General features: G+C 34.5%; 1 protein-coding gene across 1 annotated transcript in view; it reads right to left on the bottom strand.

Moving 5' to 3' along the window:
• Window positions 1-9,439: 9,439 nt before the first annotated feature.
• The window catches only part of LOC123943846, an 83,749-nt gene continuing 79,941 nt past the window's right edge, over window positions 9,440-13,247 (bottom strand). The window contains exon 12 of the mRNA XM_046008218.1: window positions 9,440-12,182. The gene's annotated coding sequence lies outside the window, so the exon portion shown is untranslated. The remainder of the gene's footprint in view (window positions 12,183-13,247) is intronic.

The following is a 13,247-nucleotide window of genomic DNA, read 5'->3' as shown; positions in this document are numbered from 1 at the left end:
AAGTGGAGAGAACCAATTATTGTATCGTTTCACCTATTTGTGGAGCATAAGAATGTAGAGGACATGGGGAGATGGAGAGGAGAAGGGAGTTGAGGGAAATTGGAAGGGGAGAAGAACCATGAGAGACTATGGACTTGAAAAACAATCTGAGGGTTTTGAAGGGGTGGGGGTGGGAGGTTGGGGGATCCAGGTGGGTATTATGGAGGGCACGTATTGCATGGAGCACTGGGTGTGGTGCATAAACAATGAATTCTGTTACACTGAAAAGAAATTTTAAAAAATAACAGAGTTCAAAAGAGATCCTTTCATATATAATCAATTTATTTTCAAACAAGGCATCAGATAATGGAACAGAAAAAGAAAATTCCCTTCAAAATGTTCAACATCACTTGGCATCAGGGAAATACAAATCAAAACAACTAGATACCCCCTGACACCAATAGAATGGCTAAAATTAACAAGTCAGGAAACACTACATGTTGGCCCAATGCAGAGGAAGGAGAACCCTCTTACACTGTTGATGGAAATGCAAGCTGGTATAGCCATTCTGGAAAACAGTATGAAGATTCCTCAAAAATCTGAAAATAGAGCTAACATAAGACCCAGCAATCACACTACTAGGTATTTACTCAAACGATACAAGCATAGTGATTCAAAGGGGGTACCTGCACCCCAGTGTTTATAGCACAATGTCTACAATAACCAAAATATGGAAAAGCCCGGCTGTCCACTGACAGATGAGTGGATAAAGAAGATGTTATACACACACACACACACACACACACACACACACACACACACACGAATATTATATATATAATATCATTATATAATATATAACTATAAAAATGCATATATATTTATATATTATAAATATTAAACATATGTAAATAAATACATAATCATATTTGATGTAATTATATGTCTACCATATATAAATTCCATTATATATAAATATAATATTTTTTATATATATTTGTATAATATATATAATAGAATATTACTCAGCCATCAAAAAAAAATATAAAATGAAATCTGAACAGTTTTAAGGATGTGGATGGAACCAGAGGGTATTATGCTAAGCAAAATAAGTCAATCATAGAAAGACAATTATATGATTTCTAATATGTGAATATAATAAACAAAGCAGAGGACTATAAAGTAAGGGAGGGAAAAATAAAATAAAGTAAAATCAGAGAGACAAACCATAAGAGACTCTTGACTATAGGGAAAAAACAGGGTTGCTGGAGTGGAGGTACGTAGGTGGATGGGGTAGCTGGGTGATGGGCATTAAGGAGGACACATAATGTGAAGAGCAATGGGAGTTAGATATAAATGATGAATCACTGAACTCTACCTCTGAAAGTGGTAATACACTATATGTCAATTGAATTAAAATTTAACCAAATTAAAAAGTTATTTTCAGTAAATAACTCTGGAACAATTAAAAGAATACATTAAAAGTGAACTTGACTCCAGGAAACAAGGTTGCGGAAAGGGAGATTGGTGGGAAGTGGGATAACTGGGTGATGGGCACTAAAGAGGGCATGTGAGGGGCGTCTGGGTGGCTCAGTGGGTTAAAGCCTCTGCCTTCAGCTCAGGTCATGGTCTCAGGGTCCTGGGATCAAGCCCCACATCATTGGGCTCTCTGCTCAGCAGGGAGCCTGCTTCCTCTCTCTCTCTCTCTGTCTGTGTCTCTGCCTACTTGTCATCTCCGTCTGTCAAATAAATAAATAAACTCTCTTATAAAAGAGGCCATGTGAAAAAATAAATAAAAATAAAAACTGTAAATACAGAAGAAAAAATGAACTTTGACCCTGATAACATACCATACTGGGGGAATCACATTGCCTGATGTCAAGTTTTACTACTAAGCTGTGATCACCAAGATAGCATAGTAGTGGCACAAAAATAGACACATAGACCAGTAGAAGAGTAGAGAGCCCAGATATGGACCCTCAACTTTATGGTCAATTAATCTTCGACAAAGCAGGAAAAAACGTACAGTGGAAAAAAGACAGTCTCTTCAATAAATGTTGCTGGAAAAATTGGACAGCTATGTGTGGAAGAATAAAACTTGACCATTCTCTTATGCCATACACAAAGATAAACTCAAAATGTATAAAAGACTTCAATGTGAGGCAGGAATCTCTCATAATCCTAGAGGAGAACAGAAGCGGTAACCTCTTTGACATCGGCCACAGCAACTTCTTTCAAGATATGTCTCCAAAGACAAGGAAACAAAAGCAAAAATGAAATTTTGGGACTTCATCAAGATAAAAAGTTTCTGCACAGCAAAGGAAACAGTCAACAAAACAAAGAGGCAACCCACAGAATGGGAGAAGATATTGGCAAATGACAGTACAGACAAAGGGCTGATATCCAAGATCTATAAAGAGCTACTCAAACTCAACTCGCACAAAACAGATCATCATGTCAAAAAATGGACAGAAGACATGAACAGACACTTCTCCAATGAAGACCTACAAATGGCTAACAGACACACGAAAAATGTTCATCATCACTAGCCATCAGGGAGATTCAAATCAAAACCACATTGAGATACCACCTTATACAATTTAGAACGGCCAAAATTAACAAGACAATAAACAACATGTGTTGGAGAGGATGTGGAGAAAGGAGATACTTCTTACACTGTTGGTAGAACTGCACGTTGGTGTAGCCATTTTGGAAAACAGTGTAGAGATTCCTTAAGAAATTATAAAAATAGAGCTTACCAATGACCTTGCAATTGCACTACTGGGTATTTACCCCCAAGAAGCAGAGGTAGTGAAAAGAAGGGCCATCTGTACCCCAATGTTCATAGCAGCAATGGCCACAATCGCCAAACTGTGGAAGAACCAAGATGCCCTTCAATAGATGAATGGATAAAGAAGATGTGGTCCATATATACTATGGAGTATTATGCCTCCATCAGAAAGGACGGATACCCAACTTTTGTATCAACATAGATGGGACTGGAAAAGATTATGCTGAGTGAAGTAAGTCAAGCAGAGAAAGTCAATTTTATGGTTTCACTTATTTGTAGAGCATAAGACATAACATGGAGGACATGGGAAGATGGAGAGGAGAAGGGAGTTGGGGGAAACTGGAGGGTAAGATTAACCATAAGAGACTGTGGACTCTGAGGAACTAACTGAGGGTTTTGGAGGGGAGGGTTGGGAGGTTGGGTGAGCCTTGTGGTAGGTATCATGGAGGGTACGTATTGCATGGAACAGTGGGTGTGGTGGATAAACAATGAATTCTGGAACACTGAAAAGAAATAAAAAAATAAAAATTTTAAAAAAGAAAATGTTTTGAGATAGATATTACACTTATGTGGAGAAGCTATCAATGTAAAGCTTCTAGAAGAAAACTTAGAACATATTCGCAAACTTGGAGTAAGCAAAGAGTTAATAGTGAGTTCATAATAACCACTAAAATGAAAGAATCAGACTGATACACTGGATCTTCATCAAAATTAGTAATGACTGCTTATCTATGGCTGAGTATATGCATGTATAAATATACACACACACACACCTTCTTTATATATTCATCCACTGATGGACATTTGTCCTGTTTCCATATCTTAGCTATTATAAATAATGTTTCAGTAAGCATAGGGAATGAAATTTTACCCTTTGTGACAATGTGGATGGACCTGGGGGGATAATACTAAGTTATATAAATCAGAGAAAGACAAATATAATATCCTTCATACATGGAATTTAAAAAACAAAACAAATGAACAAAAAAATGAAAAACAAACAAAAACAGACTTTCATATACCCACAAGAAACTGGTGGTTGCCAGAGGGAAGGTGGGTGGGGAATGGGTGAAATATATAAAGGAGATTAAGAGTTTTGCTTATCTTGATAAGCACTGAGAAATACATAAGATTGTTGAAACACTACACTGTACCTCTGAATCTAATATAACAATGTATGTTGGGGTGCCTGGCTGGCTCAGTGGGTTAAGCCTCTGCCTTTGGCTCAGGTCATGGTCTCAGGGCCCTGGGATCAAGCCCTACATCGGGCTCTCTGCTCAGTGGGGAGCCTGCTTCCCCCCTCTATCTGTCTGCCTCTCTGCCTACTTGTGGTCTCTCTCTCTGTCAAATAAATAAATAAAATCTAAAAAATCTAAGAATCTAAATAAATAAATAAAATCTAAAATCTAAGAAAAGAAACAAGTAAAATCTCAAGTAAACAATTTTATACCTAAAGGATCTAGAAAAAGAAATAATAACACTCAAAGCTGGTAGCAGGAAGGAAATAATAAAAATCAGAGCAGAAATAAATGAAATAGAGAACTTAAAAAACCATAGATCAGCTCAATGAAATCAGGTACTGCTTTTTGAAAAGATAAACACAATTGATAAATCTTAAGCATCAAAAGAAATGAAATCTTGCCATTTGCGACGACGTGGATGGAACTAGAGCGTATCATGCTTAGTGAAATAAGTCAATCGGAGAAAGACAACTATCATATGATCTCCCTGATATGAGGACACGGAGAAGCAACATGGGGGGGTAGGGGGATAGGAGAAGAATAAATGAAACAAGATGGGATTGGGAGGGAGACAAACCATAAATGACTCTTAATCTCACAAAACAAACTGGGGGTTGCTGGGGGGAGGTGGGATTGGGAGAGGGGGAGCGGGCTATGGACATTGGGGAGGGGAGGCGAACCATAAGAGACTATGGACTCTGAAAAAGAACCTGAGGGTTTTGAAGGGTCAGGGGTGGGAGGTTGGGGGAACAGGTGGTGGGTAATGGGGAGGGCACGTTTTGCATGGAGCACTGGGTGTTGTGCAAAAAGAATGAATACTGTTACGCTGAAAAAATAAATAAAATGGAAAAAAAAAAGAAAAAAAAGAAAAAGAGAGAACTCAAATAAAATTAAAAAAAATGAAGAAACAACAACCAACACCACAAGGGAAAAAATGAGAAAGAAGAAAGAGTGTAATAATTGCTGTAGGCAAGAATCATCAATGGGTGCTAAAATTAGTGAGTAAATATATGATGAAAAAGAAGATATTTGCATATCTCTTTCAACGTACTTACTAACCACAAAGAGAAAACTGTAACTTTGTAGTAGAGAAATCTTTCATACATCACTTTAACCAAATGAGTATATTTAACATCAACAGAAATAAAACATAATGATATCATATATTTCTTATATGGTCCACTGAAAACCACACACTATTAACACTCTTTTCTTTTTACCGGAAATGCGTAATCACGATCTAGTCATGAGAAAATATTTTAAAAATTCAAATTGAAGACTATCATACAAGATTACAATCTAGTTTTCCTCAAATGTGTCAAGGTTATGAAATGCAAAGAAATACTGAGGAACTCTCCATTGGGGAAGTTGAGGATTGTGTACTAAGACAAGGAAATGCTGTGAATCAATGTATGTGGGATCTTGAATTGGATTCTGAACTAGGAAAAAAATGATAGTAGGCAACTAACAAAATTAAAATATGGACCTCAGAACTTTTAATAGTATTATGTCAATGTTAGTATATTTCAATAATTGTTTTATGTATCAATGTTACAATAATGATTACATAAGATGTTAACATTAGGAAAGCAAAGTAAATAATACATATGAACTTTATTATTTTTTGAAAACTTTCTATAAGTCTAAAATTCCTTCAAAGTGGGTTAAAGCCTCTGCCTTTCGCTCAGGTCGTGGTCCCAGGGTCCTGGGATCGAGCTCCGCGTCAGGCTCTCTGCTTGGCGGGGAGCCTGCTTCCTCCTCTCTCTCTGCCTGCCTCTCTGCCTACTTGTGATCTCTATCTGTCAAATAAATAAAATAAAAATCTTAAAAAAATAATAAATTACATATCTAGTAATGCAATTGCTGGATCATAGGATAGTACTATTTTTAACTTTTTGAGGAACTTCCATACTGTTTTTCAGAGTGGCTGCACCAGTTTGCAATCCCACCAAGTGCAAGAGGGTTCCCCTTTCTCCTTGACAACACTTGTTGCTTCCTGTGTTGTTAATTTTAGCTATTTTGACTGGTGTGAGGTGATATTTCTTTGGAGTTTTAATTTGTATTTCCCTGACGATGAGTGGTGTTGAGTATATTTTCATATGTCTGTTGGACATCTGTATGTCTTCTTTGGAAAAGTGTCTCTTCATATCTTCTGCTCATTTTTTTAACAGTGTTATTTGTTATTGGGTGTTGAGTTTTATAAGTTCTTTATATGCTTTGTATACTAACCCAGTATCAGATATATCATTTGCAAAATACCTAAAGGATACAAAAATATTAATTTAAAGGGATACATGCACCCAATATTTATAACAGAATTATCAACAATAGCCAAATTATGGAAAGAGCCCAAATGTCCATTGACTGATAAATCAGTAAAGATTTTATATCTTTATACATAGATACATGTATATATACATATGTATATGTATGTATGTATACGTGTGTATATACATGCATGTGTATATACATAAATGTATATGTACATACATATACATACATCTATATGTACTATGTACATATGTATATATACATATATATACATATATACATATATCTATGTATAGAGATAAAATCTTATATCTCTATACATAGATATAAAATCTTCTTTATATATATATATATATATATATATATATATATATATATACACACACACACAAAGGAATATTGCTCAGCCATCAAAGATAATGAAATCTTGCCATTTGCAACCACATGAATAGACGTAGAGTGTATTATACTAAGGAAAATAAGTCAGAGAAAGACAAATACCACAAGACATCACTCATACATGGAATTTAATAAACAAAATAAATCAAAACAAAACAAAACATAGGTGGGGGGGAAGAGGAAAACCAAGAAACAGATTCTTAACTATAGAGTACAAACTGATGTTTAGCAGAGGGGAGGTGGGTGGGCAGATGGGTTAAATAGGTGATAGGGGATAAAGAAATGCACTTGCTGTGATGAGAACTGGTATTGTATATAAGTGTTGAATCGCTAAATTCTATACCTGAATCAAATATTTCATTGAATGTTGCCACCTGTAATTTAAATAAAAGCTTGGAAGAAAAAAATAAACTTTGGAGAAAAGAAACAGAAATTTTACCAAATAATATTTATAACTGGCAGCTAACCTCACGAAAAATTGTTTATCTTTTTAAATAAACACAGTGAATATTGAAGTCACAATAAGACACCACTTCACACCCACTGAAATAGATAAAAATTTAAGAGAATGACAATGTCCCAGGTTAGTGATAATGGATAGTAACTGAAAATATCATCCAGCATGGGTTGAGAATGTAAAAATCTACCAAATATTTAGAGAACATTTTTGAAGTTTCCTATAAAGTTAAGCAAATTCTATCTTATGATAAAGCACATTCCATTTTTAGGCAATTATGTAAGAGATCTGCTAACATATTCAAAATGGCCAGAAACAACCCAAATGTCCATCAATAGAAGAATAGGCAAGTGAATTATAATATGCCCATTCAGTTGAAAGTTACTCTGCAATTAAAAGGAACAAGTTTTAAAATTCACTAATATACAGAATAACATGGATGAATTCTAATATCATGATGGGTGGAAGGAGCACATACCATGGATGAATTCTAATATCATGATGGGTGGAAGGAGCACATACTATGTGATTCAACTTATATTAATCTCAAGAACAGAAAAAAACTCATCTATTATAGAAATTAGAACACAGTTTTCTATGAGAAATAGATGTGGTTGAAAGGAGGCAGCAGAGGAGGTTCCCAAGTAATAAAAAGATTCTACTTCCTGATTAAGGTAGTAGTTACATGGGTATGCACTTAGGAAAACTCAATGAATTATACAGTTAAGATCTCTGCATTTAACTATGGAAATGTTAGCTGTGTAAGAATATAAATATTTAAAAAGCTTCTCAATACTGATATGAATTGATCTGCTAGAAATAGTAAAATATACCTTTCTAAAAAAGATTTAATTTATGTATTTGTGTGAGAAAAAGAGAGGGCACAAGCAGGAAGAGTGGCAGAGGCAGAGGAATAAGCAGGCTCCCCACTGAGCAAGGAGTCCAGTGCAGGACTTAGTCCCAGGACCCTGGGATCATGACCTGAGCTGAAGGCAGATGCTTAACCAGCTGAACCACCCAGGTGTCCCTAGAAATAGTAAAATATTTATATAGTACATAAATACAGAAAACTAAGTTATACAACATTACAAAATGTGTGTGTGTGTGTGTGTGTGTGTGTGTGTCTGAGAGGAGAAACAAGAAGTTTTAAGGCTAGTTTTCTCCAAAAAGGGAAAATTAGGTAGTTATAAAGTACAGAATTGAGCTGAATATCCTCTTGTAAATTTTGGAATTTTGTGACATATATTACTTGTAACAAATATACAATTTGAAAAATGATCCTGGGGAAAGAGAAGTTTTATAATTTCTGTAAGTTATTTGAAAATACCTTATAATTAACAGGAAGTAAATATGGCTTTTTTGTAAATACAAATAAATATCAAAACTGTTGATAATGGTGGACCCTGATTTCCTGATGTCTGCAAATTTACTGTTCTTTTCTCTTTACACTCTGCATGCTTACACTGTGTTCATAATGAGAGAAGTTTTATAAAAGTTGCAATAGAACAAATCTTTCATTACCAAAACAAATGAAAATAAGTGTATTATACATGTTTAGAATTTATTTAAAAAACACAAAAGACTACAGAAAAATATATAAATAAATTAGAACATAAAAAACCCCACACTGATAAGTTACACCAAAAAGCTGATTGTGGGAAAGGAAAAGGATTAGCTAATGTTGCTAAAAATCCATGAGTTCATTATAAAAAAAGCATAGCAGAAATAACCAAAACTGGGATGAAAAGTAATATTAATTGAAATGAGAAATTAATAGAGTGATGAAAGAACACTTTGCATAACTTCCTGTCACTGTGTTGGAAAATATTCTTGGCTTATGATTTTCTAGGAGGAAACAAGTTAATTAAAAGATGTAAAAAAAAAAAATCACTGTGGAAAAAGGTGAGAAAATTTTCTAGATAGCCTCAGTTCTACTGCAAACCACCAAAATCAAAGGAGAGGTCGGATTATTTAACTGAAGTGTTCACTTAACTATTCATACTAATGCTAAAGATTTTCAACCCATTCTACAGTATTGAGTAAAAAAAATCCTCAAAATTACTAAATGCAAACAAAGCATCTGAAATCAAAATATGGCAAATATATAGAGGGGTGAGGGGTGGGAAGTTGGGTGAGATTGCTGGTGGGTATTATGGAGATCATGTATTACATGGAACACTGGGTGTGGTACATAAACAATGAATTCTGGAACACTGAAAAGAAATTTAAAAAAAAGAAAAAAAGAAAATTGCAGATCAACTTCATTTTATCGTTTACTTGCAAAAAGTCAAAATCAAATTAAGATACTCATAATTTAGCAGTAAATTTAGAGCAACTTTTTGGTACGAAATAGGGTTTTTCATTTAAGGAATAAAAGAAAATTTTAATAATAGAATTATTTCACAATAATAAAAGCTTGAAGAATAATACAATTTTTTATGCAAAAAGCATTTATTACATCTACCACCTGGTCCTGATTAAAATTTCTTAGAAATATATATAAAGTGGGAGACTTACCTAACATGATACACAAAAACATTTCAAATTTAAAATTCACCTATTTCATTGATGGTTGAGACCACCTAAATAAAAATAACTTACCTATTGGGACTAGGACTTGAAACCATCCCTAGCAGAGTCCTATACAAAAGATAGAACTTCAAACAAATAAATACATTTACAGTCTTCTCATATAAGCTACATCTCTTCTATCATTGAAAACATCTTACTCGCATAAGCATACAGCTTATCAGACAATTTTTTTTCTAGACTCACATCAAGGACCTCATGTTACTCTTTTGCCAACCTTATACTACTGCTTCACAGATTTTGTCCATTCTTAGCCAGTTTTATATTTTGAAAAGCCCATTTTAAATCACATCACCCGAGACCCCAAAGCCAACTTTTAGAACACTATTAAACATTGTCAAAATGGTGTTTTCCCTTGCTGCAGTAAGTTTAACACACTCAGATCTTGTTGATTATAGTTTTTTTCCTTGGAGTCTTTTGGTGTAAAAGACCAGCAACAATGTACTGGTCAAACCCAAGAAACATTCTATTAAAAACTGCTTAAATTAAGGATGGGTAATAATTCCACATTTAAGTGCTCTGAAAGTACCAGTCAGTGAACATTATCAATATAATTAAATCAATATCATTTGGAAGAAAAGAATCAAAATGATCAATATTTGCAAAGGTTTTGGTATGTACTTTGGAAAAATCTGAAAAGTCATGAGAAATAGTAAGGTGAGCACTTACCACCCAAAACAAAACTTTCAGATGTAGAAAAAATATCAAGGGAGAAAATAAAGAAAAACCCCCGTCACAAAGTGAAAATATTAACAGTAATTAAAATTGTTTAATAAAAAGAAAGACATACCTTATTCTTGGGTAGGAAGACATATTATTAAAAACCAAATTCTCCCCTAAATTAATTTATTAAAGTTGATGAAATTGCAGTCTAAACTGTAATTTCTTCCAACAAGAAGACACATGAAACAGGAGGCAGAAGAAGAGACACACAGATCCACAGAACAAAAATGGTGCCAGTCACAGATGAGAATACAGCACATGTGTAAGATGGCATTACAGATAAATGGGCAATTATTGGCAAATAATCGCAAGTAATGGCAAATAACTTGGCAACTTTAAGATTTCAAATCAAAAAAATTTTTCATGATTTAAGAATTTGAATAAAAGAAAGACAAAAGAATAAAAGTTAACATAGGTGAACGGTTTTATGAAATCAGTATAGATATTTTTCCAAAATGTCATGAAACTCATAAGCCATTAAAGCAAACATGGTTATACTTGGACATATAACAATCATACACATTATTATAACAAAAATAAAGTTTAAAAGTGCATAAAAAATATCTGTAAAGCTTGACAATCCAAACGTTTTTTCCTCAATAATAAATGAGCTCTTCAAAATTAGAAGATTAAACCTCCACCCCCAAAATTGGACATAAAGAGGAAATTAAAGAATACAAATGGCTAATAAACATATGAAAAAATGATCAAACTCAAAAACAAAAGAAATACAATTTAAGACAATAGTTTGGGCTATCACATTTGCAAAAAGTTTAAATATTTATAAAATCCATTGTCTGTGAACTGTGGGAAAGCTGGCAATCTTGTTCATTGCCATTTGAAGATAAAGTTGTTACCACATTTTAAGGAAATCTTGTAATAATTTGAAATGTGCATAATCCCAGTATTTCAACTGCTAAGTAATTTATTATGATATAAGAGACAAATGCAAAATTATTGATAGGGAGGTTCACTGCACAAAAATTTTGTGCTAACAAATATCTATGGATGAGAAATTCTTATAACATTTAATTATATTTCATCTACAAAACAGTCATGCAGTCATTCAACAAATGACACAGATGCAAATTACTGAAGTAGAAAAGAGTATTAAAACTGTAAAATGAAAGGCAATTTGCAGAAGAATGTGTACAGTATGGCCCCACTTCCAGAACGCCTCAAAATAGTTTGTGTATATGTGTGTCTGTGTGTGTGCATCTATCCACTTAAAGAATGCACACAACTCTTAAGAGAAGAAAATTCTGGGGGAGAGAACTGGCAGAGAGGAGGGCACATAATTTATATATTAGATATTTAAATATGTTTTGAATTTTTGAAAAAAAATTTGTGCAGTTTCTTTTTAATATATCTTATTTAAAATTTTTACCATATGGCAAATGGAAATTATAAATGTATATTTATGGGAGCACTGAGAAATTCCACCATTTTGAGTTTCTTGTATAATAATATTTCCTCTACTGAGGCTCCTGTGATTGAGTCAAGTGGCAGCAAGGGAAACAGTCACCATGCCCAAATTAAAGTCTCATCGATGATATCCCAACATGAGCATTTCTCAGTTAAGCATTTCTTATCTGCAGGAGGTGTCCGCTGCAACACAGGAAAGAGAGGAATCGCCAAGCATAAAGAAGAGTGTATCATTGTTTTGGTGAAGTCGGTGGTAGAAGTAATGGCACCCTCAATAACAAATTCACCTCATATTTGTGGTCACCACCTGCAAGGTACAGAGGAAAAATATGGCAAAGGTGAGAGACACATTTTCTAAGAAGCACACTGAGGACTATGAAATCCTTATATACTCTACCTCTACATGTGCTATGTATGAATCTCTCCAGAGAACAAAAAGAACGCCATATTTTCAGCTGCTGCATTCACCATGTGGCCAGAAAAATTACTTTAAACCTTCCTAAATCAACATCAGTGCTACTTTTTCTTCTTTACCAAGCTAAAAACTAATAGACATCTCCAATTACCTATGAATTTTATCTGTCTCTTTCTCTCTGTATCCGACCTTAAAATTCTAGGTCACTCATTCATTTGATCAATTATTTCAGACAAAACTATTATTCTTTCTTCCAGTCAAATAGATACTGAAAACAACTAAATCTCAGGCACGCAACTACTTTCTGTTAACACAATGAATTCAGCCAAGTAGGAGCTTAGTTCATTGGATAAGAAAAGCTAGGGAGGGGCGCCTGTGTGGCTCAGTGGGTTAAGCCTCTGCCTTAAGCTCAGGTCATGATCCCAGAGTCCTGGGATCCAGCCCCGCATGGGGCTCTCTGCTCTGCGGGGAGCCTGCTTCCTCCTCTCTCTCTGCCTGCCTCTCTGCCTGCCTCTCCGCCTGCCTCTCCGCCTGCCTCTCTGCCTGCCTCTCTGCCTAGTTGTGATTTCTCTGTCAAAATAAATAAAATAAAAATAAATAAAAAAAGATTTATTTAAAAAAAAAGCTAGGGAAATCTTTCATATTCACCATAAACATACTAACAAAAAATATAGAATATCTATGAAGGTATATAAGAAAAGCTGTATCTCTTTTTAAAAAAGATTTATTTATTTATTTGAGAAAGAGAGAGAGAGAGAAGAGAGGAAGGGAAGAAGGAGGGGAAGAGAGAGTTTTAAGTAAACTCTGCACTGAGTGTGGAGCCTGACACAGGGCTTGGTTTCAGGGCCCTGAGATAACAATCTGAGTGGAAACCAAGAGTTGGATACTTAACAGACTGCACCACCGCCCTGAGAAGCTGTATCTCTTAATTCCCATGCATTGTGGCCCTAGAGTCAA

The sequence above is a fragment of the Meles meles genome, chromosome 6, assembly GCF_922984935.1.
Source record: "Meles meles chromosome 6, mMelMel3.1 paternal haplotype, whole genome shotgun sequence".
Classification (NCBI taxonomy): domain Eukaryota; kingdom Metazoa; phylum Chordata; class Mammalia; order Carnivora; family Mustelidae; genus Meles; species Meles meles.
Note: the sequence above shows the minus strand (reverse complement) of the source record. Positions and strands in the feature narration are given on the sequence as shown.